Below are 24912 nucleotides of genomic sequence, written 5' to 3'. Positions count from 1 at the left end.
CTTGCTGAGGATAAAGATCATGACTTCCCGACATTCTCTTTGTATACACGAGTTGTTTAGCCTGCGCCTGAACTTAACTGGATCAAATAGTTGAAGAGGAGGAGATGCCCCTGCCTACTGTCTAGCCCCAGTCTGCAGGGCTTTTGAAGAGATCGCCTCGAGAGGATTTTTGGAGATCTGTGCCATCAAGATAGAAGGCCCCAGCGTTATGGACTATAGAATAGTGCCCCTGACTAATCAAAGTTAGAGATGGTTTCACCCACGCTTGATTAACAGCCCCTGATTACTCAATACTTTTAGACATTCTTCGAAACTTGAGTGATTGCCCCATTTTTGGATTTGTAAAAGATATGCTCCTGAGTGTTATTGCTTCGAGACTCGACCCAACTCGATTAGATCTTAGGGTGGATGCCCCTAGTTAATAGGATCTTTGTACACCCCTGTGATCATTGGGATTTTGCCCCTGGTTAGGAGAACCCCCTGGACGTGGTTCCCCCATTCAAGAGTCTTCATTAGAAATAATAGTCTCTGCATTCTCACTCAACAGAGTATTCAACTGCTTCTCTGCTCCTTAGTGTAACAGCCCGAGCCTTCGGCGTTCCCGGCACTGTCACCTCATGATCTTCTCTACCCCCCTCACTAGTAGAGTTTTTGCCTTTCGTGGGAATCGAACCCTGTACCCTGGGGTTCAAGTACATGTTCATTCCATTCCCACTACCACTTGAGCTACTTAGCTCAATTGGTAGTGGGAATGGAATGAACATGTACTTGAACCCCAGGGTACAGGGTTCGATTCCCACGAAAGGCAAAAACTCTACTAGTGAGGGGGGTAGAGAAGATCATGAGGTGACAGTGCCGGGAACGCCGAAGGCTCGGGCTGTTACATAAAAAGGCGCCTTTTATGTACTTAACCACTTTGAGATATTTTTGCCCCCAACTTGATGGAGTTATGAAGACAACTTGTTCTTGGGGAGGATACACCTTTTTGTCAGAAATTCCTTATGGGATCTTCTTTTATGTCATGCACTCGTTCATATGCCAATGATGTTTATTATGAGAATGATAATTCTAATGCAAAGTTTATGTTTGTCTTGAAAAAACTTTTTAAAAAATTTTGAAATGATGTCGTAACATTGATTTTTTTTATTTTTTATGAAAAGTGGAATGATGCCAACTCAAAAGTTTCAGCAAGCCTCGTAGGAGTCAGATTACCGTACTCTCGTTTACAGTACGCTTTCGAACTAACCCTACTTCAACTAGGACTTTTGAAGGTTGTAACGTGGTCGTGGTTCGCGGTTTAAGAAAAAAGGACTTAAGGCTCAAAATATTTGGTGCCCACCCATTCTCTGTGATGTTCTCCAATCCTAAGTTCAATTAGCTCGACATGAGTGTTCATCCCTCCGAAGGAATTTTGGCATGGTTGGGGAATCAATGAGGCTTTTCGGTCATGGCAGTCGCTCACCTTTTCTTCTTTGAACTTGTAGTTACACGACATTGTCCTTTCCTGGCAATTTTATCATTATTTTTCCTTTGCCTTTCGCTTTTTTTTTATTTCTCATCATTTTCCCTCTCCTTTTTTCTATATTTTTTTTTACAAGTCGTGTGACTTTGCATTGTCTTTGATTTGCTGGAAGTGATTGCGACTACATCATTTCATGATTGATGGAGAATTGCCGTTGTGGCATTGTCATCTTTTGACCTCTTGAAGAATGAAGGATACATATTGTGGTTTTGACATTCCTCAACCTTTTGACAGATAATCATTGTTGTATCCTTAGATGCATACCCTTAATGAGTTTTGAACACTCGGTCAGATTAACCGAACACTACCCTGCCCCTAGGTTAAAATGAAGGTTTTTTTTTTAAAGTTTTTTTTAAATAGAAACGAAACTTCTACTTCAAGGCTCAAAGGGGTTAACGAGGGTCTATCTCCCTTATATCTCCAGTGTTAGGGGATTTAAAACAATGCATGTACATCATCAGCAAGGTTTTATTCGAAAGCGCACCGTTTGAAATTCTTGGTATCACGCTCATCATCCTCCTTCCAGAGTTACTTGCTTTTGCTTTTTTTTTTATTTACAAGAGTTGAGTACAACAAGAAAATAAAAGCGAATGGATTGTTTCAAGACAAAAATATTCAATGTATTATGTTTATTATTCAAAACAAACGAGTTTTGCATACGAGAAAGTGCTGAACGAAACAAGAAAATTACAAGTGAGAATGCAGAATGAAACGCAGATTGCCGACATTGAAGAAACTTGACTCCGTCTGGATCTATTGCTTCAGAAGGTACATGTTGCAATCTCGACCTCTACTCAGGCGTGGGAAATTCAATTTATGCGCAGACCGTTTGGCATGAAGCAGATTGCCTTGGAATCAACGAGGTTTTGAACTGTGCCTTTGAATACATCGCAATCTTCAATCGAATGGCCAAGTGCCCCGGAATGGAACTCACAGTAGGCGTTGGGATCATATCCTTCAGGATAAAGAAAAGGAGGAGGCCCAAGCGGTTTTAATTCCACTAAAGAATTTCAGAGTAAATGAGAAAGCAACTGAATATGAGGCACTGGAATTGGTTCATGTACCCTTCTTGGTCTTCTCAGATTCTGCCCACCTAGAGGTCGACGATTTTGTTTATATCTTTACTGTTGTTGCGGAGCATACTTAACTGATTGATTATACAGAACAGGCTCTTGTTGCACAAGTTGAACTGGTGGCTGGCTAATAGTTGCAGCACAGATTTATGGAGCCTCCTGATCAGGAATAATTTCTGTCATCTGATAACAAGGGATCTGAACTGGAGAATAAGCATGATCTTTCTCTTCAACTTTGGAAATTGTACTTGTTTCTTCACTATCCTGTTCTGGGAATTCAAAATTAGTAGCAGCATTCTGAATCTTACCAGTCATAAGACCATGCTCAGTTCTTTCTCCTATGACAACCAAAGTTGAGAATTCAGAAGCGGCACATCCAACCATCCGATTCAGATAGGGGTCTTGTAAAGTGTCCATGAACATGTCTATAAGTTCTCGTTCCAAAAGGGGAGGTTGAACTCTGGTAGCTAGCTCCCTCCATCTTTGTGCATACTCTCTAAAGGATTCGTCAACCTTCTGAGTCAAACCCTGAAGTTGAATTCTGGTAGGAACTGTTAGACGCTAGGCTTAAGGATCTAGAGGGGGGGTGAATAGATCTCTCATAGTTTTTCGGAATTATTTCAAACTTAAGCGAAAGAGGTTCGGGATCGATTCGCGTCTATTCCGGACCGCTATTTAAAAGGTTGTATATGTGATAAAACCACAAAATAATTGGGATTAACAATGAAAGAATAGGTTATCAAATCAATTCGTTGCTCTAATGAAAAACGATTAACTTCTAATTTGATAAACTTTGTTTGTAATGCTTTGATAATGGATGAAGCAAAAGGAAAAACACTTGGTGATAATATCCAAATTGATTGTGATTCAATGTGTGGTGAATTGTGATGTTTATGCAAGTTCTTAATACACAATTTTAACACTTGAATCGTTGATCAATTAGCAATTATAACCAAATACGAACAAAACGTAAATGAAAAGATGAAAGTGATAAGAACACGATATTTGTTCAGGCAGTTCGTTGATCGTCCTTGCTACGACTACATCTGCCCCCAATTCCAAACGGGAATTGGGAAGTCTTCCATTATTATTGAAAGTAGTTTATACAAAGAAGATAACAAAGCGATAAACGATAAACCAATTTTGTCGATCCTTTGAATCTTTTTTCCCCTTAATCTTGAGCCAGATCAAGGTCTTCCAAGAGCTTCACTTTGATCCCTTTTCTGCAGTGTCTTGAATTGATTGAACCCCTGTTCTTCAATCTTCACACTCAGTGGGATCCTTGATGAAGCCTCTTGATAAAAACCCCCAAAATTCACCAATCTTGGAGGACAAAACCCGCGGATTTTATTCACCAAAAACCCCACAAATCTTCACCCACTAGGAATCTTCAATTCCGTTCCATGGACGTTATCGATCTTGATCGCAAACCCTCAACGCAAAAATGATTGTGCGTAGTTGTGTTGGAGTTGAGAAGAAGATCGAAGATGAGAAGCCTTTGTGTCTCTTTCAGTTGTTGGTGTTGATTTGCAATAAATGACATAAAAGAATATATATGGGAGTTGGTGTATTGATACAGAGCAAACAAACAATTTTGGCCTTTTTGAGAAGATAGGTTGACCTGTTTTATTGATTAGGTCGACCTAACAGAAGCAGTTTTAGTTGAGTTGAAATTGTTCACAGTTAGGTTGACCTGTTAGGTTGACCTATTGAAGGTTTAGGTCGACCTAAAGTCAGTTGTTTCCAGTTAGGTTGCCCTGTTGAAGGTTTAGGTCGACCTAAAGTCAGTTGTTGCCAGTTAGGTCGACCTGTTGAAGGTTTAGGTCGACCTAAAGTCAGTTGAAATGCGTTCTTGGGACTTTTCTTCAGTTTAGGTCGACCTAGGAGTGTGGGTAGGTCGACCTAACAGTGACATGTGTAAATTCCTTCAGTTTAGGTCGACCTAGGAAGGTGAGTGGGTCGACCTAACAGTGGCATGTTTGTATCTTCTTTGTTTGCCTTAATTTGAGTCGACCAAATGATGCATTGGGTCGGCCTATTTGATGCAAAACCATATGTTGAGTAATTTGAGCTTTATAGGTTGACCTTGACATAGGGTAGGTCGACCTACATTGTCTTAGATAGCCAAAACTTGATTTTCCTTGAGTCATCCACTTGTGCTTTTGTGTTTGCTCACTTATGATGTTTGCCATGAATCGAAAACTCCTTGGTGAGTATAGGCTTGTACTTACATACTCCCCCTTTTTGATGATGGCAAACATTTGATTAAATGACGAAAGCTCCCCCGGTCTTGTATGCGTAAGCTCCCCCGTACTAAGCTCCCCCGTACTCTCAACTCATCTCCCCCTTTGACAACATCAAAAGAAAGAAACCAGGAGAATAGTAGAAGAGAATATCAAAATAATCTAAACAAAACAATGTCTTACATAACATAATAGTAAAAAATAGAGCATAATATCCAAACATATTTAAAGGTACAAACCAAGCTTAAGTTCAAGTAATAAAAGACATAATAACATGACAGAAATGAGATGCAATGCAATGAAATGAACTAATGCAATGCTCGCTAACGTCTGCCCAAACATGTTAGATGTATGCTTATTCTACTATTTTTTTGCCCAAACATGATATGTTATGAGTAATGATGAACAACATATACATGTAAATGAGATAGGTGGAGAAGCATATAAGAAATCACTATAAACGTGTTAATTGATAGCATATTATATCATCAATGATATTTTTGGAAGTGAACAACAAACATGTTACCATTTTCTCAACTTGCAGATATCTTGTCATCTCTGTCAATGTAGCACGATCCTTGATTGACTTCGTACTACCTTCATACTAAGAGAAGTGTTAGCTTGAGCATAATCAAAGTATAGAGTTAAAAATAATTAAATAAACAAAAAAATGTTTAGCTCAAATTAGAGATATCTAATATCCCTAATTCTTTGCGAATGGTGAAGAATTGCTCGGTTGCAAGAGGTTTGGTGAAGATATCAGCTAGTTGCTTCTTGCTTTCTATATGTTCAAAGATAACTTCTCCTTTTTCGACATGATCTCTTAGGAAGTGATGCCTTATTTCGATATGCTTGGTTCGTGAGTGTAGGACTGGATTCTTGCTTAAATTGATAGCACTAGTGTCGTCGCACATGATAGGTATACGATCAAGCTTAATACCAAAGTCAATGAGCTGCTGCTTGAGCCATAATATCTGAGCACAACAGCTTCCTGCAGCTACATATTCTGCTTCAGCTATAGATAATGCAACTGACACTTGTTTCTTGCTGTGCCAACTTATCAATGAATTTGAGAATAGATGACATGTCCCACTGGTACTCTTTCTATCAGATTTGCATCCAGCAAAGTCGGAGTCGGAGAATCCCACCAAGTAGCATTCATTCCCTTTAGGATACCATAGGCCATAAGTAGTAGTTCCACGGAGATATCGTATAATTCTTTTTACGGACTTTAGATGTGATTCCTTTGGACAAGATTGGTATCTTTTTTATCTTTGTCTAGGTTGCTATTTGTTGCCATAGGTGTGTCAATTTCTTTTGACTCACTCTATCCAAATCTCTTAAGCAATTTTGTGCAATACTTAGTTTGACTTATGAAAGTTCCATGACCAAGTTGCTTGATTTGTAGACCAAGAAAGAAGTTCAACTCTCCCATGAGGCTCATCTCAAATTCACTCTGCATAAGCTTAGAGAATTCTTTGACAAGTTTTGCATTAGTTGACCCAAATATTATATCATCTACATAAACTTGAACTAAAAGTATATCTTTATCTTTTCTTTTAATGAAGAGGGTGGTATCAACTTTACCCCTAAAGTATCCTTGACTAAGTAGAAATTTCCTTAACCGTTCATACCAAGCCCTAGGGGCTTGTTTGAGGCCGTATAAAGCACGTTTCAACTTATAAACATGAGTTGGATACTTATAATTTTCAAAGCTAGGTGGTTGAGCTACATAGACCTCTTCATTAATATAGCCATTTAAAAAGGCACTTTTAACATCCATTTGAAAAGTTTAAAGTCTTTTGAACAAGCATAAGCAAGTAAGATACGAATAGCTTCGAGACGTGCTATGGGAGCGTACATCTCTTCATAATCAATACCTTCCTCTTGATTATAACTTTGAGCAGCTAATCTAGCTTTGTTTCTAGTGATAACTCCGTTTTCATCAAGTTTGTTACGAAAAACCCATCTAGTACCGATTACTTGATGATCTCCCGGATGAGAGACAAAGTCCCAAACATCATTTCGTTTAAATTGGTTTAATTCTTCTTGCATGGCCATTAGCCAATGCTTATCAAGTAATGCGTCCTTAGCGTTTTTCAGTTCAACTTGTGAAACAAAAGCAAAATGATGACAAAAGTTACTTATCTTGGAGCGTGTTGTCACGCCCTTTGAGATGTCCCCTATTATGTTGTCGATTGGATGATCTTTAACATTTTTCCAGGCCTTAGGAAGTTCTTCATTGTTTGAGATGCTTTCTTTTTCAACACTATCATGAGACTCATCTTTCTCTTTCTTAGCATCTTCCTTTGCAACACTTTCACTTTCGTCTTCCTTATCTTTGACAATGTCTTCAGTAGATGGGCCTGCACTATCAAAAGATATACCTTTCTCGACACATTTTGCATAAGATTCATCAAAAGGACACATGAACTGACTCTTCAACAATAAGTAGTAACTGAATTAAGAGAACCTATATGCCTATATGCCTTACTAGATTGAGAGTAACCAAAAAAATATGCCTTCGTCCAAGTTTTAGCATATAAATGTGGTTTACTCATGTGCCATTAAACATGATCTCTCTTTTCTTAATATGCTCTATTGTGCAGCCAAAATTTCTAAAAGTTACTTTGAAGTCTTTGTCTCACAATTGACTAATACTTAGGAGATTATGTTTAAGACCTTCTACTAGTAACACATCAGTTATAGTTGTGGTAGACGGGTAACCTACACTTCCTTTACCAAGTATAGCTCCCCGATTGTTGTCTCCATAGGTGACATACCGCTTTTTATTTGCGTGGAACTCAACAAAGAGTGATATGTCTCCCTTCATATGTCTTGAACATCCGCTATCAAGGAACCACAACCTTTCGGCAATGTCAAGACACTTTTCCTGCAAAATTAATTTAGAGTGGAAGGTCCCCAATCTTCATTGGGTCCCAGGTGGTGAGTACATAAACTGTTGCACTTATGCAACCATTGAAATACTCCTTTAGGAACTAAAATCCTCCTAAATTTGCATTTTTCAATGGTATGTCCCTTTTTGCAACAATAGTGACAAGTAATATGATGAGAGTATGCTATTTTGCTAGTTGATACTTTTGGTACAAAAGTGTATTTACTATATAAAGGAGTATACGATCTTTTGAACTTATTTGGATCAACCCCAAAGGTCACTTTTGGTTGTAGAGCCTTATCTAATTTGGCCTTTAGATCTCTCACTTCTTTTTGCCAAATATGACATGTCTCACAACCAAACAATGATGTCGGATCTTCCTCAATTTTATCCTTTTGAATATCTAGCATAGATTGTTTCAAAGGTTCCATGTCTTTTTCGGTCTTCTCAACTTTTGATTCAAGATATGAAAAAATATTTTTATTTGAGGCCAAAAGTTTGAAAGCTTCAATTGCATCTCTATGTAGTTCTTCAAAGGCTAATTTTAATTGAGCATGAGATACCTTATCTACAAGTTCAGGTTTAAGATGACTTACACATTTCTTTTTCTTGTGTTGATGAGCCGTAAGACATAAGTTTGCCGATTCTTCTTCATCGCTTGATGAGTATTCACTTGAGGAATCACTTTCCCATGCTATATAAGCTTTTCTAGACTTGTTGTGACTTTTGCTTTGATTCTTGTCTTTCTCCTTCTTGAGATATGGACAATCCGGTTTGTAATGACCATCTTTGCCGCAATTGAAACAAGGACCTTTGGTTTTTCCTTTGTTATTCTCACCTTGTTTGAACTTGTCAAATTGCTTCTTATGATTAATCAAGCTTTTGTCGGAGTGTTTTGCTCTATTTTTCTTTATGTACTTGTTGTATCTTCGCACGAACAGTCTCATTTCCTCATCATCCGAATCTTCATCATCACTAGTATCACTATCCTCTAGCTCTTGCTTTGAGGTCTTGGAGCTTGAAGCTTTTAGAGCTATTGGCTTCTTCTCTACCTCTTTCTCCATGTTCTTATCTTTCTTTGCCCTTTTCTCATGCATGTCAAGGCATTTAAGATGTTGTTCATGTTCTTCTAGTTTACCAAAGAGAGTGGTGATGTCTAAGGTATTTAGATCATTTGCTTCCTTTATTGCCGTAACCTTGGGTTGCCATTCCCTGTTCAAACATCTCAAGATTTTGTTAGTAGCAACTGCATTGGAAACAGGTCTATCAAGAGAATTTAAACGATTTTTCAAATGTGAAAGAGTTCGAATTCTTGAGTTAACGTATTGATTCTAGCTAGTTTGACATCATCCATTCCCTCATGGGAAACTTGCAATGTGTCCCACATAGCTTTAGCGGATCTACAATGGGAAACACGATAGTATTCATCAACTCCTAGAGCTGAGATTAGAATGTTTCTCGCTTTCCAATCGTATCCATATCTCTTTTCATCTTCAGCATCCCAAGTATTTTCTGGTTTTGGAACAACGGCACCAGCTGCATTTGTCATGGTAATCTGAAAAGGACCATTGACAATTGCTGCCCGGATGTTCCTATCAATGGCATTGATATGAACGCACATACAATCCTTCCAATAGCCATAGTTTTCACCGTGGAAAACTGGAGCTCTATTGTAAGCCCTTTTAGGTCCGGAAGCCATTTTTCCAATAAGTGTTTCACGTAGCACGGAATAAACCAGAGCTCTTGATGCCACTTGTTAGACGCTAGGCTTAAGGATCTAGAGGGGGGTGAATAGATCTCTCAGAGTTTTTTGGAATTATTTCAAACTTAAGCGAAAGCGGTTCGGGATCGACTCGCGTCTATTCCGGACCGCTATTTAAAAGGTTGTATATGTGATAAAACCACAAAATAATTGGGATTAACAATGAAAGAATAGGTTATCAAATCAATTCGTTGCTCTAATGAAAAACGATTAACTTCTAATTTGATAAACTTTGTTTGTAATGCTTTGATAATGGATGAAGCAAAAGGACAAACACTTGGTGATAATATCCAAATTGATTGTGATTCAATGTGTGGTGAATTGTGATGTTTATGCAAGTTCTTAATACACAATTTTAACACTTGAATCATTGATCAATTAGCAATTATAACCAAATACGAACAAAACGTAAATGAAAAGATAAAAGTGATAAGAACACGATATTTGTTCAGGCAGTTCGTTGATCGTCCTCGCTACGACTACATCTGCGCCCAATTCCAAACGGGAATTGGGAAGTCTTCCATTATTATTGAAAGTAGTTTATACAAAGAAGATAACAAAGCGATAAACGATAAACCAATTTTGTCGATCCTTTGAATCTTTTTTCCCCTTAATCTTGAGCCAGATCAAGGTCTTCCAAGAGCTTCACTTTGATCCCTTTTCTGCAGTGTCTTGAATTGATTGAACCCTTGTTCTTCAATCTTCACACTCAGTGGGATCCTTGATGAAGCCTCTTGATAAAAACCCCCAAAATTCACCAATCTTGGAGGACAAAACCCGCGGATTTTATTCACCAAAAACCCCACAAATCTTCACCCACTAGGAATCTTCAATTCCGTTCCATGGACGTTATCGATCTTGATCGCAAACCCTCAACGCAAAAATGATTGTGTGTAGTTGTGTTGGAGTTGAGAAGAAGATCGAAGATGAGAAGCCTTTGTGTCTCTTTCAGTTGTTGGTGTTGATTTGCAATAAATGACATAAAAGAATATATATGGGAGTTGGTGTATTGATACAGAGCAAACAAACAATTTTGGCCTTTTTGAGAAGATAGGTTGACCTGTTTTATTGATTAGGTCGACCTAACAGAAGCAGTTTTAGTTGAGTTGAAATTGTTCCCAGTTAGGTTGACCTGTTAGGCTGACCTATTGAAGGTTTAGGTCGACCTAAAGTCAGTTGTTTCCAGTTAGGTTGACCTGTTGAAGGTTTAGGTCGACCTAAAGTCAGTTGTTGCCAGTTAGGTCGACCTGTTGAAGGTTTAGGTCGACCTAAAGTCAGTTGAAATGCGTTCTTGGGACTTTTCTTCAGTTTAGGTCGACCTAGGAGTGTGGGTAGGTCGACCTAATAGTGACATGTGTAAATTCCTTCAGTTTAGGTCGACCTAGGAAGGTGAGTGGGTCGACCTAACAGTGCCATGTTTGTATCTTCTTTGTTTGCCTTAATTTGAGTCGACCAAATGATGCACTGGGTCGGCCTAGTTGATGCAAAACCATATGTTGAGTAATTTGAGCTTTATAGGTTGACCTTGACACAGGGTAGGTCGACCTACATTGTCTTAGATAGCCAAAACTTGATTTTCCTTGAGTCATCCACTTGTGCTTTTGTGTTTGCTCACTTATGATGTTTGCCATGAATCGAATTCTCCTTGGTGAGTATAGGCTTGTACTTACAGGAACCATATCACAGTTATGTTTGTAATGCTTGAAAAAGGCTTTGGCTAGATCTTTCCAAGTTCGGATGTTGGTCCTTTCAAGCTGGGTATACCATTCAAGAGATGCCCCACCAAGACTATCCTGAAATAAGTGTATTAGAAGCTTGTCATTCTCCGCATAAGGAGCCATCTTGTTGAAAAATGCCTTGATGTGTGTCATTGGGCAAGTGGTACCCTTGTACTTATCAAAGTTGGGGACTTTGAACTTTGGAGGAATCTTGATATCAGGCACCAAGCATAAACTAGCAGCATCCAAACCAAGGCAATCACGATCCTCAACAGCTTTCAATCTCTTATCCAAAAGACGGAGCTTACCCTCATCTTCACCCGTTGGAAATTTAAAGGTATCATATGACGAAACAGAAAGATTCTCAAGGTGTGGAGCCTCGTTGACGGGAACTTGAACGGTGTTTCTAACATTCTGATTCAAAGGAACCTCTTGGGTAAGATTGACGACTTTTCGATGAACGCCACTTGGGTCAATAGTAACATCCGGCCTCTGAACAGGCTGCCTTAACTCTCCTTGTCCACGGGTAACAGTTTGGATAGCTTCCAAAAATTGACTCATAGTAGTCCCTATCTGAGCCTTAATCTCTGCCATGTATGTCTGAATTTGTTCCATGATAAACCTCGAATGTCGGAAAGTCAATTTTGCAGTCTCTGATTCCAAATACAAGTTAAGATGTGAATGAGCTCCTTGTAGAAATGCATGTCATGCATTAATGATAAACTCATATGATGCAATGGTATACAAATATATTTTATTTTATGGGTTTTTTTTGCTACAATTTTCATGCAATGCAATGTGGCATAGAGTGGGGATTAATATAAGGATGCCCCACACATTTTAAGGGATAAACACAGGGAAACCCCTTAAGGGCTGATGATAATGATAGATGGATGGAAATCCCTACAGGCTAGGGACTATGACACAATATAGGAAATCCCTACAGGCTAGGGAATGCGTAGGAGAAAGCACATGGTGACCGTTCAACAGTTACCAAATTTCATGGCCATCGAGAGGCCAATCGACGTGCATTGATGAAGATGTCCTTCGTACGAAGGATGAGATTTAGAAGTAGAATCCCTACAGGCTAGGGAATGCGTAGATGCAGGCGCGGGGTGACTGTTCATGACAGTCACTAAGTCTCATGGCCATCGAGAGGCCAATCAACGTGCATAAGTGGAGGTGTCCTTCGTGGGAAGGACATGGTCTTAGAAATGGGGTCCCTGCAGGCCAAGGAACGCGTAGGAATACCTGCAAAAATTAAAACGCAAGACATTTGTAGTATATAAGTTACAGACACACAATAAGCACATAAGCACATAAGCCCTAGGTTCATAGATTCGACGCAACGGCTTAGGGTGCCTACCCTTCCCATTGGTATGTTCTAGAAGGTCTCATGGGGTCGTTCGTAGCCGCCGAGACTTTTTGTCTCTTTGGATTTTAGAACAATTCATTTATCCATGAGGTTCGAGTTTTAGGGGTAGGTTCCCAGAGAGATCAGCCAAATACCAAGTCCAGCCCTCAACAAGGTCAAGCCTCGTATTAGACCTTTCCGGATATTCAACCCACTCTGAGTGGAATTATAATAAGACTCATAGGCGATGTAATTCCCCTCTGAAAAGCAATGAAATTACACATATTCAAATAAATAAACATTTAATTGAATTGCAGTAGATAAACGAATTGCGGTAAACAAATGTAATTGTGAGTAAATAAATAAATAAATAAAATTTTAAATATTTACAATAAACCATAAACCCTAATCCGAAACCCTAAAAATTTCGCCAAAAACCTAAATCGTTTGCCAAAAACCTAAACCCTTTCAAGCCTTAGAAGCCTAATAATTCACCATTATAGTTATCCCCAGCAGAGTCGCCAGCTGTAGCAACCTTCCCTAAAAATTAACATTTAGAGTCGCCACCTATTCTGAAGGGCGAATAGGAAACCCTACGCAGTTATGAGATCGGGGTAAGATTATTTTAATCAGGTCGAGGGAAGGTGTTAGGCACCCTCAACCCTTTCCTATGGCTTTGAATCTAAGGTAACAGTTTTATGGCAGAAATTATTAAGGTTTAATAGCTAAGGAAATGAATAGGGGAAAAAGTGAGATTTTGGGGAAGGGGACTCGCCTTGGTTATCCAAGTGCCTACGTATCTCCTTAGGGAGAATCAGAGTCAACGTAGTTCGGGCACAGGGTTGTACGCCTTAGAATTTGAGTTTGATTTGATATGGTTTGAAGGCTTTTTGAATGGCCTATCGTAGTTTTTGAAATGCGAAGTTCGAAGGTATTTTGAATTACCTTATCGTAGTTTTTGAACATTGTAGTGTTGAAGAGATGAATTTTGTAGTTCCATGGTTTAGTGTGTTTTAAGATTTGGGCGTACAATCCTGATTTAATATGTCACCGTTAGTTGCGATGATCAATAGGTTTGATCATTATGGTTAACGGATTAAATAATGTATTGTTGGTTGCTCTGATCGATAGATTCGATCGTCGCGGGCAGCAAATAAAATGTATTTTAAATTTTATATATTTTTTATCTCTTGTCTAATGCGACTAATAGATTTAGTTGGGTCGAGAAGAGAAATAAACAAAAGATTTTATTATTTTTCATCTCTCGTCGTTGCGACTAATAGATTTAGTCGGGTCGAGGAAAGAATTATTCGAGAATTAGTTAAATTATCAATAAACAAATTAATTTAATAAAAATTATTTCTCATCAATGCAACTAATAGGTATAGTCGGATTGAGGAGAAAATTATATTATCAAAGAACAAACGATTAAATAATTTAAAGTTTTCAAAATTAATTAATTAAAATTTATTTATAAACTACGGGGGGGTGTATGTTGTAAAGGGTAGAAATTTGGGGTGTGCGGATAACAAAAGGCCAAGCCCATTAGTGTTTTGGATCCGTTAAGATCCTGTGCGACGCAGGTGTACGGCGTTAGGGTGGGCAGCAACGCTTGAGACCGTTGATTCAAGTAAAATGACCCATAAACTTAGCAATCTAGGGCGTGGATCTAAAGTATGCAGATCCAATGGCTTGCATGTGTTCCTATTAAATGAGGGAATGTGATAAGGCCTGGTGGACCATAATCTGTCCAACCAACCGCGTGGCCTTTTAGTGGCCACGTGTCGCCTTGTGAAAGGGTATGAAGGGATAATGTCATCTCTAATCCACTTTCCCCATGAAACTCTCCGTCTCCCCGCATAGCTCTCTCTCGGTTTCTTCCCCTCCTCTCCTACTCTCCGCCCTCTCTCTCTTTTCTCTCTTTCGTTTCAACACAATCCCAGAACTCTCACCTATCTCTTCATGTTCATCCGAAAAACCCAGCATCCGGCCTCCATCCCCCCGCCGCAAAATGTCGGCCTCCGCCCAAACCCCCACCGTCCCGAACACCCTAACCGCCGTATGAACCCAGAACTCTGGTTGATTTTCAACCGGATTCTTCATCCCAAACCCAGAATCTTTAAGCCTTCATCCCCAACCTATGAATACAAACCCTAAAGTTCAAGAACCCTAACCCTAGTCTATCCCGAATGCGCCCAAATCAACATGCAACCGGATTCAAAACAACACCATAAAAAGCTACGTGATTCAGTTACCTTTATTTCTTGAGTTTCTGGATCGTGTAAGCTCCATTTGATGCTAATCCTCCTCTGTGTGTGTGCGCTTTGTAGGTGAAGAAGATGAAGAACGTCTGTATTCGCGGCGGTGGCTCCGAGATTTCTCTGGAGGAAAACCCAAAAAAAATCCCCCTTCATCATCTAATTTCTTTTCAATTTATAGTTAGGTTTAGATTTTTAGTTTAAGAAAGATTAGATTTAGATGTCAATGTAATAATATCTTCCGATTCAATGAAATAACATCTTTTTTCAGATTTGTGTTTACATTTGATTTCGTTATTGATTGATTCGATTCTGTTTTTGTTAAGATTTGATTAGATTTGTTGTAAACTTGATTTGTGTAAATTTGACATAAGATTTGATTTTCTTTATATTCTTTGATATCTGTTTACGATTTTGATTCTGTTTTGTTATCTGATTTGAGTTTGATGATTCACTGGGCCTGGGCAGGATTAGGGTTTGGTCTGAGTTGAAAGAGGGCGGCGCCGCTGTTGCTTGGTGAGGGAAATGAACAGTGCCTCAAAAAACCCTAGTTGACTTTCGGTCAACCTTTCTCCACTTAATTAATAAAATGGCACCTTTAATCACATTATTATTATTAAAAAAAAACTATAAATTGTGTTATTATATCGCCTGATGACTAAAATTAGTTAACCAATAATCTTAATTAACTAAAAATGAGAATATCAGTTTAATAAAACCCAAATAAAATAAATTAGGAAAATAAAACAATACTTAGTAAAACTTAACAAATTAATTAAAAACATTACTAATAATTATATTATAATACTAATTAATGGTTTGAAATTAGTCACTAATAACCTCAATAAAAAAATAAATACTACTTAGATGAATGATAAACTATTATTTATTTAATATTAAAAACTAGAAAAAAATCTTGAACAAAAAAAACTCTAAACGGGCCTGAAAATCCTATTGGGCTCCAAAGAAATCCTATAAAATACACCCCACTATTATGAATTTTTGGAGAAGTATATATGTAAAGGATGAATAAAATAAACACATTATCATATGATTCAATAAACTATATATTATATATATTCTAGATGCAAATGAGTAATTGAAAAAACAAACAAAAGGGCCAAATGTTAATTGGATTTAAAAGTTTTTTTTGTTGTCCGTACCTTTATTTTATTTTAACCAATCTATAAGGGAATTTTATAAGAGATCGAGTTTAATAATAGGTATATTAAATCCTGTGGTTCTTAATTTTTAACCCCCTTAATAAATTAACAGATATAAATTATATCGGGTAAACTTTGGGGTATGACAGCTGCCCCTATTTAATTACCTTGGATTGAATGGCGTGAGAATACGCAGGTCTCACGCTTTTCGAATCAAAGGGTTATTAAATAATTGAAGACCCTTAAATTTCCCTTGTGCTCGAGTGTGAGAGAAGATAATCGCCATGCTGAGTCTTATATAGCGAGGATTTGCAGTTTGTGGACCCCACTTACTATGGTTCTAGTAAGTCTTCATGGTTTGTATAACCCCAAAAGGATCACTTGCTATAGTTCTGGCAAGATCACTTGCACTAATAGGCATCACTTGCCCTGGTTCGGACAAGTTTTACCTGTATAGAGGATTATTTTGTAAATGTGTATGCATCATGCGTATGCCTATGATCCTGTTGTTTGTACAATGCAAATGTATGCATGTTCACATATGTAAATGATGCGTGTGCGCGAATGGGTATGTATGATAGTGCTTATGTATAATGCTTATGCGTATTTTATTTGTGAGTAAAATGAACGACAAGGTTGTTATCATCGGTAAGGTTACCGGGATACATCAATCAGGTGATCGGGTGAATATCTCCGTAAGGTTGCTATCATCAGTAAGGTTAGTGGCATCGGTAAGGTTACCGGAAAGCATCAATCAGGTGATTGAAAAGATATATCAGTAAGGTTACTGGCATTGGTGAGGTTACTGGAAAACATCAATCAGAAGATTGGAAAGAATATCTCAGTAAGGTTACTGGCATCGGTAAGGTTACCGGAAAACGTCAATCAGGTGATTGGAAAATAAATCTCAGTTAGGTTACTGGTGTAGCGGTAAAAATGTGACTCGACGCGTTTTCGCGCATTCGAAGTACAACAGAGTCGCCACCGAACTTTATTTATTCCAAGAAGGAAAGGGAAAATATCGATAAAACCCACGAATAAAAAAGAAAGGATGGATAAGATGGTCGTCGCAACCAAATTTAGGTTCGGGAGTCGGTTAAGCAAGGGGAAGGTATTAGCACCCATCACCTCCATCGTACTCGATGGGACCCATTTAGTTATTCTTGTAATCGATTGTTAGCTTATATCTATTTGCATTTTATTTATTAGGTTGGAAAGAAGAAAGGAACAAAAAAGGTTTTTTTTTTTTTATTGTGCTCGCCAAGACATTTGTATCTTGTGCCTACGTATTCCCTCGTGCAATGGGAAAGTCAGAGCAATCGTAGTTCGGGCAAACTACGAAATGTTTTGTTGATTGATTTTAGCGAGAGGTACTCGATCGCTTTCAAATGGAAATACTACGCGCACATGGATATGATATCACTACAAGAATGGATAACTAAATCAAGATAAGACATGATTTTGGCCATCATCGCATTCGAGTGGAAGATGTTAGATCTTCACATGTGGAAGTATGTTCGTATTGAAATTGAATAAGTGTCTCGTTTTATGAAAAAGTGTTTTAGAATGTAAAAGTGTGTGAATGAATTGAAAGTTTGTTTGTTAAGAGAAATCAAACATTTAAACAAAAGCTTAACGGCCATCGCGCAAATGTTTGAAAGAGAAAATTGTACAAGTACGTACAACCTCCTCGTAGGTGATGAAGATGATCTGATGAGTTGAAAGACATTTAATTGGATCCAAGTATTTAAACAAAAGCTTAACGGCCATCGCTTAAGATACTTGAAAGAGTGTTTGTTAAATTGATTTTTATAAAGTCTTTAATGGAGTTTAAACATCCAAACAAAGGCTTAACGGCCATCGCCTAAATGTTTAAAGAACAACTTGTACAAGTACGTACAAACCCTTCTTTCCATTATAGATAAAATGATTTGAATGTTTAAAAGAAAGCATTTTTGTTAGAAAGGTGAACTAAATCGAGTTTGAGAAGTCTTTAATGGAGTTTAAACATTCGAACAATGGCTTAACGGCCATCGCCTAAATGTTTAAAGAACAAATTGTACAAGTACGTACAAACTCTTCTTTCCATTATAGATAAAATGATTTGAATGTTAAAAGAAAAGCGTTTTTTTTGTAAAAAAAGGTGAATTAAATCGAGTTTGAAAGAGTCTTTAATGGAATCCAAGTATTCGAATAAAAGCTTAACGGCCATCACCCAAATACTTTTAGGACAAATCGTACAAGTACGTACGAACCCTCCTTGATTCATCCATTAAAACTCAAAACTCGACTCGATTAAGAAAAAGCTATTTTTGTATCATTTTTAAAATATTTGAAAAGAAATTCTAAACATACATCTAAATGAGATACTCTTTGTTCTTTAGATAAATCAAATAAATAATATAAACATTTTAAAGGATTTTATAGAAAAATAAATCTAACTTTAATCAAAGAAAAGAATGACTTATCATTTACAAAAAAGAATTTGGTATATAAAAAAAATAAAGAATAAAATTGGTAAAAAAAGAGGCACATTGGGCCATGGGGTCAAAAAACAAATGGGGGTGAGGCCCATTGATATTAGCACAAAAAAACATTAAAAGAAATAAAAAATAAAAATGGGCTGGACCGGGTCGGGTCATTGTGACCCGGATCCAGTTATTTTCATCACAAAGACTGGGTCGAAAACCCTTTGGTAAAAGAACACAGAGGCAGCGCCTCTTTCCCTCACGAAGAACGAAAATTAAACAACAACAACACCATCTCTCAAAAATCTCACGCTACCCTCTCGTCCCAAACTCTCGCCATCTCTCGCGATTCGTTCTCGATCTCGCTCATCAATGGCTGTCGCTCATGAACAACAACAACAACACCTATACCGCTCTCGATCACTCTTCTCTCTCGATGCTCTCGCGCGAAGCCGTTCTCTCGGCTGACTCCCACTCTCGCTTCCGTTCTCATCGCTCTCTCAGAATTCAAAGAAGCATATCACAAAATTAAAAATGACAAACAACAATAAATTCCAATGCCCAGGCGAAACCCTAATCCCCAAAATGCTTCACTATGATTTTGCAGAGTTACATATACAATGATGAAGCATAAACCAAAATCAACGGAAATAAAACGGTGACGAACGAAAACAAACCCAGGTATTCTCCTCTTCAAGCTTGACTCGAAGTTCTTCTTCTTCCTCGCTTAAATTTCTGTGTGTTGTTTGATGAGAGTTTTTGTGTTTTGGAGGTGATGTATGAAGGTCAGAGTGTATGGCGGTGAAGGTTATAATGATGGTTTTGGTGAAGAATGGTGAGGGCTGAAAGTATGAGGTAGTGTTGCGGTTTTGGTGTATCGAAGGTGAGGGTTTGAGCGATGTTGAAGTAAGGTTTAAAGGTGCGCTCTGGGCAAAGGTTTTAACAGAGTTTTTGTTTTGTGGTTTTTTCCTCCGTTCCCCCCTTCTCTGATGCTGTCTTTGTTCTCTTTTTATAGAGGAATTTGTGGGGTTTTGGGGGGAAAATTGGATGAGATTTGAACTAATGTGGAACTGATATGGTGCTTTTGTTTTGCAGGTTTTTGTATGATCCATTTCTATGCAAATTTTGGTTTATCTGTACAGGTTTTGGCAGCATGTTTGGACTGTTATGGCAACAGGTAGCAGTTGTTTTTTGGCCATGAGCAGGGTTGGCAGCAATGCAGGGTAGCATAGAGATTGCAGAGGCGTTGGAGAGAGGAAGGAGAAAGACAATTTTTTTGTTTGACTTTTTCTGGATTACCTTGTCTTTTTTTGTAAAAAAAAAGGCTAAGACCAAATGTAAATGGGCCTAAAGCAAAGGCTTTTGTTTTGTTTAATATTTTTTCTAAAAGAATTTAGTAATAACAATGATAAAAACTAATAACATAAAATAAAAATGTTAATGATAATAAATAAAAAATGATCTAAAGTGATATTAAGATTTTAAATTATTCTAATTTAAATCTAAAATACTATCAAAACTAAAATTAATTCTAAATTGAATCTAAAACAAAAATAAAAATGATATTAAAACTAAAATAAATCTAAACTAAAAATAAAATGATACCAAAAAGCTCAATATAAAACCAAAAATTAATCTAAACTAAACTATCTAAATTTATTTTTTATTATATTATCTTTTATAAACTTAATTAAACTAAAGATAAAAATACGCGAAAAATGCAAAACGAACACGCTATTTTTTTTTGTCGATTTTAATAAAAGTCTAATTTTTTCAAAACAAATGCAATGATGCAATGTATGAACGATGAAATGAAATGCGACAAGTCAAAAATAAATAAAAATGCGTGGGTCAAAAATTGGGGTGCGACAGATGCCCCTATTTAATTATCTTGAGCCAGATAACACGGAAGACTTAAGTCTTTGTGGTATCAATGGCGAAAGGTAATTAAATACAAAAGACCCGAATTTTTGTCCTTATGCAAATGAAATGCAATGCATGGATTTTTGTTATGTTGAAATGCAATATGATATGAGACAGACTCGATTCTCTGTGGGGAATGTGGCGCCACGAGAGACAAACTGTTGATGGAAAAACTTGGAAATGAGAGATAAAACTCTGAATAAAAAGATAGTAGGAACGTCTAAGAGTAGCTTTAGACGGCGGAGATCACCAGAGACATTCAATAGTAGCTTTGAATGAACCTGAAACAAAAATTTTGGGTAGGAACGCCTAAGAGTAGCTTTAGACGGATCTGAAAACAATCCAAACTCTGGGGAAACACCGGAGACATCCGATAGTAGCTTCGGATGGAAGAAAACCAACAAGATTCAACAGTGGCTTTGAATGCAAGAGGAGACCTACAAACTCGGAGATATGGCAGAGACGTCCAAGAGTAGCTTTGAACGAATGGAATCCAAACTCTGAAAAACATCGGGGACAATCCAACAGTAGCTTTGGATAATACGGAAACCAGAGAGATTCAACAGTGGCTTTGAATGCAAAAAGGAAACCTGAACCAGAAAATATATCAGAGTCATCCTGAGGAGCAATAGATGAAATGGATACCAATTTTGGAAAATACGAGCGAACATCCAATAGTAGCATTGGATGGGAAAACAAACTCAAGAGCATCCAATAGTGGCTTTGGATGAGAAAAGAATTGTATTTCATCTCAAAGGTATAAAGATCATTCAACAGTAGCTTTGAACAACTCTTTACTAGGGATTATGATATCCAATAGTAGCTTTGGATAACAGGTGAGAAACAACATGTCCAATAGTAGCTTTGGACAAAGAGAAACAAGAAGTACATCCAATAGTAGCTTTGGACAAAGAGGAAACAAATACAAATCCAATGGAAACAAGAAGTACATCCAATAGTAGCTTTGGACGAAGAGATGAACAAATCCAGTAGTAGCTCTGGACGAAGAGATAAACAAATCCAATAGTAGCTTTGAATGAAGAGACAACCATTGTTTTGGGAGATGCCAAGTAAGTTGGGCTTTGATAACAAGGTAGGATAACAACGAGACATTGAGAAAATGCAAATGAGTATGAATGTTGTTTTGATGCATGATATTAAATTTTTCTATGCATGATATTAAATTTTTCTATGCATGATATGTGAATGATTAATGTAATGTTATTGGTTATGACGACTGAGGTAGACTCTTTTGTGAGGGAAGGTTGAAATTCTGATTCCTCAACACAGGCACATTGCCAACTCTGTTTTGTCACGTTGATGATCCTTTTGAGAAGGACTGATAAAATGCTTGGGGATCGCTGAAGAAGAATGCCCCTGATTGGCTGATTGTTATCTGATCGTTGCTTTAGTTCTTTTGAAATGAATGTCGGGAACGCATGCCCCAGTATAAGTCTTGAATAAGAGGACCTTGAAGTGCCGTGCCCCTGATAGGATCACTGACCAAGTTTCTCGACTGTCTGAACTTCCTAGAAGATGAGTACTTGCAAATAGATGTTCATTAAAAAATGGTAATTTTAATGCAATGTTCAAAGCATATTTTGGAATCAAGATCATTATTGGAATGATATTATTGATGTAAACAAAATGAATCAAAGGTCCAAACACAGTTGTCTAGACATTCAAAGTGGTGAATAAAAGCAAAAGGTACGGTAAAACAAAATATTTGCAAAGATCTTTAGGAGTCAGGTTAACGCAACCTTGTTGTAGTATGCTTTCAAAAGAAACCTTGCTTCAGTTAGGTCTTTTGAGGGTTGTAACGTGGCTTGGTTCACGGTTATAGAAACAAAGGATATAGGCTCAAAATATATTTGTACCCACCCCATTCTTCACGATGAACTTCAATCCTACGCTCAGTTAAATCAAACTATACATTCAGGTTCCAAGAGGTTTTGGAATTGCACCTATGATAATGATAATAGTTTAAAGACCAAGGGAATCTTTGAGACGGCAGTCACTTCTCCCTTTCGAAAATCACAACATTTTATTGTTGTTCAAGGAATTTATTGATTTCTCTTTTCTGCTTTATCCCTAACTTTTGCCTGATCTGTCTTCTTTTGAGATTACAGCCAGCGGGATGCCCCAGTTTTGCCTAAGTCTCCTTCGTAGGTTTTGACTTAGCGGGATTTTCTTTTGAATTATTTTTTGTATCGGAAAGATAATGACTGTCTTGAGAATGATTAACGATAACCATCTTGGTCACTTTCGATTGAAACCCTTATTGGAAGGTGTACTTAATGATTATCTTAAATTTGAATGCATAGGTAAATTAACTGAGAACTACCCTGCCCCAGGTTAAAATTGCGGTTTTTTTTGTTTAAAAAGAAACTCCAACTTCGAAGGCTCGGAGGGGGTTGACTAGGGATTAACTTCCTTATTTCTCCAGTGTTTGGGGATTTGAAACAATGCCTGTACATCATCAGCGAAGTTTCGTTTGAAAGCATACAATTCAACAACTTGGGAATTTCGTTGTCATCATCCTCCCTCCAATCTTTGCATAAAAGACAGTTTGATAAAGAAAGTGAACATGAAATATATATATTTTGTTTTTTGTTTTGTTTTGTTTTTAAGATAAAGCATAAAGATAAACACAATTGAATTGAATCAAAATACGCAATGCTCATTTCATTAAAATTGATAATTTAAGAACAAACTGAATTCAAATGCAGTACACAGAAATACAACGCGGAAATTTCAAACATAATAAAAACAAGGCCTAGTGACTAATCGGTGAAGAGGAGGAGCTATCCTATCACGAAACACTTAGGCTTTAGGGAAAGTAGCTCGTCATTGCTTTGTCTTCAGCCACTTTGTTCATGCTCGGGCAAAGGGTTCTTGACAACATTAGGGTTAATATCCTTGAAGTATAACAGATTTGCCCTCATCAATTCTTGCACTCTAGCCTTCAGTGCGAAACAACTTTCCAAATTATGGCCAGCACCACCTTGATGAAATTCACAGTGCAGATCGGATCTGAAACCGGGTGGAAGAGGATTCGGAGGAGTAAAAGCTCTTGTTGTAATCAGACCTTTCTTGACCAATGCAGGATATAGCTCAGTGTAAGTCATGGGAATAGGATCATAGGTCGTCCTACCACGATTCTGATTCTGGTTAGCAGCCTGAGGTTGAGGAGCTTGAACTTGTGGAATCTTGGTCACAGGAGCGACTGTAACTACAATTGGTTGATCATAGTTGTTAGGCTTTTGACGAGATCTTCTGTCTTCATCAATCACAGCATTTGTTTCTCCTTCCTTCTTTTTAATGAAATTTCCATAAGATTTTCTTGCCCCATTAGAAGATTCAGCAGCATTGGTAATTTTGCCATTTTTGATTCCTTCCTCTAGCCTTTGACCGATAGTCACCAAGTCAGTAAAATTTGAGGACATACTTCCAATCATTTTCTCCCAATAGAAGGGTGAGAGAGTATCCATAAACATTCCAGTCAGTTCCTTTTCAGCCAAAGGAGGTTCCACTTGAGAAGCTAGCTCTCTCCAGCGTTGAGCATACTCCTTGAAGGACTCTCTTTCTTTTTGAGACATGTTCTGTAGTTGACGGCGATCAGGAGCCATGTCCAGATTGTACTTGTATTGCTTCATGAAAGCATCAGTCAGATCTTGGAAGCAATGTATACGAATCTTCTCAAGTCCCATATACCATTTCAGGGAAGCACCAGTTAGACTATCTTGAAAACAGTGGATAAGGAGTTTGTCATTCTTGGTATAAGCAGCCATTTTGCGGTAGTACATGGTCAAGTGACTTCTTGGACAAGTGTACCCTTTGTACTTTTCAAACTCGGGAGTTTTGAACTTGGCAGGCATGACCAAATCAGAAACTAAGCACATGTTTTCAGCAGCGACCCCAAAGTAATCAGCGCCTTCCATAGCTCTTAGTCTTTTCTCCAGGATTTGATATTGTTCTTTGACTTCATCAATATCACCAGCTTCTTTTTGGCTTTCACTTTGATGGTCTCCAGCATGGTATTCAAAGAGAGGATTTCCAAAAGTGGTTTGGGCAGCAGCGTGCACAATTGGCTGAGACTCAGTCATGATTGGTGCTTGGTACATTGGTCGTGAAGGTTGACCTAACATAGCAGCAGTGGCGTGAGGTGGAGAATAATCCGGAGGTAAACCAAACTCAGGCCAAGTAGTGGCTGGCCTTTGAACAGGAATAGGGTCTTCAACATCGTCGGCGACCTCTTGAATAACGGTCCTCTGAGGTGGTTCTCCTCTAGCAATCAGAACTTGGATCATCTCTGTGAGCTTAGTCATTTCTGACTTTAAATCTTCAATTTCCATTCTGACTTCAGCATTGTGTTGCTCTTGATCTGCCATTCTTCTTCTGACGTTGGCTCTAGTCTCGTACTCGTGTGGAGGAACCAGCTTGACGGTGAACAGAAGACTGTTGAAGATGAATACAGACGACATGAGTTGACAACTCGAATGAATATGGATGCATGAAATTTTTGATATTTA

This window comes from Vicia villosa, unplaced genomic scaffold, assembly GCF_029867415.1.
Source record: "Vicia villosa cultivar HV-30 ecotype Madison, WI unplaced genomic scaffold, Vvil1.0 ctg.004165F_1_1, whole genome shotgun sequence".
NCBI lineage: Eukaryota > Viridiplantae > Streptophyta > Magnoliopsida > Fabales > Fabaceae > Vicia > Vicia villosa.
This window is presented reverse-complemented; position numbering follows the sequence as displayed.